The sequence below is a fragment of the Miscanthus floridulus genome, chromosome 18, assembly GCF_019320115.1.
Source record: "Miscanthus floridulus cultivar M001 chromosome 18, ASM1932011v1, whole genome shotgun sequence".
NCBI classification, from domain to species: Eukaryota; Viridiplantae; Streptophyta; class Magnoliopsida; order Poales; family Poaceae; genus Miscanthus; species Miscanthus floridulus.
Genome location: NC_089597.1, coordinates 3,602,830 through 3,604,800, shown reverse-complemented (window position 1 = coordinate 3,604,800; position 1,971 = coordinate 3,602,830). Strand labels below are relative to the sequence as shown.

The 1,971-nt window shown below is 41.0% G+C and overlaps 1 long non-coding RNA gene across 1 annotated transcript; it reads right to left on the bottom strand.

The window, feature by feature from the left end:
- Positions 1-238: 238 nt before the first annotated feature.
- Positions 239-1,127, bottom strand: LOC136522026 (uncharacterized). The gene is made up of 3 exons (XR_010775763.1): positions 790-1,127; positions 348-467; positions 239-256 (listed from the first exon to the last, which is right to left on the bottom strand). It is a non-coding gene; the product is annotated as an uncharacterized lncRNA (long non-coding RNA).
- Positions 1,128-1,971: the final 844 nt, after the last annotated feature.

Sequence of the window (1,971 nt, the reverse complement as noted above, 5' to 3'; positions counted from 1 at the left end):
AGTCCAGCCGAGCAGCAAGTATTATGAGTTTCAGCACAACACTAGACCAGTGAAGCCAAGCTACAGATTTGAGGAAGAAAATCAGTGTGTCAGAGGGGGGGGGGGGGGGGGGGGGGGGTAACATGAAATTGCCAGACAAATCTTTCCTTTAGTTGCTTAACAGACCACAATGAATATGTACTGAGGTGGATACTCGAAGTTTTGCTGTATCTGTATGTCTTCCATACTGTAATCTGGAGGCTCCTGATTTATGCAGCTGGAGAACATACTTCCAGTGTCAGTATAATCAACCAATGATATATGCAAGGAATTAAAGAGGCAAACCGACGTTGATGCCCTCAACATACTTGCTGAGATGTGGTTTTCAGAGTTTGTAGAGCCCCTTAGGACTTGGTTGCAAGGTCAATCTTGTTGTCTTCATCCTGTCAGCACCTTGTTAGATCCTCCATGGTGTTACTGATATAAACCTATAGATTCATAAATTGATTTCTTAGTCTGAGATTCTTCTATTATAGATGGACATATTTTTTTTCTCAGTAATAGTACTACCCACGTACTCAGTGATATGATCTCAAGTGGATATATATGCTTAACTTTTTTTTGAATTGTGCAAGTCTGTATATATATTCAGTTATTAAATTCCAGAAGCATTACCATGCAGTATATGGTTCTGAAAACTTCAGTGCTCTTTGATGCAGAACAACTCGAATAGAGTATGCTTTTGGTTCCATATGCTTAGAGCTTAGTTAGTGCAATTGTTTTTTTTCCTGTCATGTCATCTTCCTTTACCTGTGTTCAAGAAATAAGATCAGGTAATTTGATGTCCCCTTATTCCTGTGTTCCCTTTATTCCCTTTACCTGTGTGTTACCATATCATATACTCTTGATACTTCTTTCCACTTTGAAGCGCGGTAAATTGAATAGCCATCATAAATTAATTTCCACTTTGATGCATCCCTATGTTGCCGTGGCGTTAGCACGGGCACCAACAATCCGAAAACCCAAAAGAATATGACCGCGGCGATTATTCTGCAATTTTTTCCTGTTAAAAAGGGGGCACTGTTTGTATGCTCATGTTTTCTGCCAATTTAAAAAATTGCTCTCATGTATTCACTATTTCACTACCAATTTTGTTTAGGTATGAGGGGATCTACGAGAGGGAATTCTGTTTAGGTTGGGTTTGAGTTAAGAGTTGAGTAAGATATTCGCCCCCAAATTTTCCCAATCATCATGTATTATTGCTCTGTAGTTTGCTCTGAGAGTTACTGAAAATGATGCAATGAATTGAAATCTCTTTTAGTTGTCTTGTTGTACTCTATTTATGTTATGAAATACGTAGTTTGGTTTTTCTCATGTGTATCACTCAAATGAAGTTGTGGCGTTAGCACGGGCACTATACTAGTGTTGGAAAAGTGCACGTCCCTGATTTGCATGATGTTGCTCTTCATATCCAGAGAATGATCAACAATGGGTGCCGAATCATCCGAAGATGCATCGACAGCTGTCGAGACCGAGAAAGTTGGCTTAGCCGACTGGAAGCCGGCTAGGCCGACTTGGGCACTAGCAGGGGTAGTCGGCTTGGTCGACTGGGAAGTCGGCCTAGCCGACTTAGGGAAGGCGACAGAGGTAGTCGGCCTAGCTGACTCAGGGCAGGCGGCAATCGACTCAGCCTATTCTGAGTAGGCAGGGCTTGATCCCCATCAATGATGCAGTAATTACTAGATAAGTGTACAGCCCCTTTAGCTCCTGAAAAATCAAGTCTAGCTGGTTTCTGGCGTTTTCCATGCTTTTCTATAGCAAGACTTGTTTTTTGAGATGTGATTGATTCAGAAAGGATATTGTATTGTTTGGCTTTTATAGCCGAACCTTTGCTTACATCTGAATCAATTATTTCTTTCATGCCCACTAGCAATCCTGTTTTAGCCGATGACTCAACTGTGATCGGCCTTTTCTCTTTAGTCTTTCCAAAAT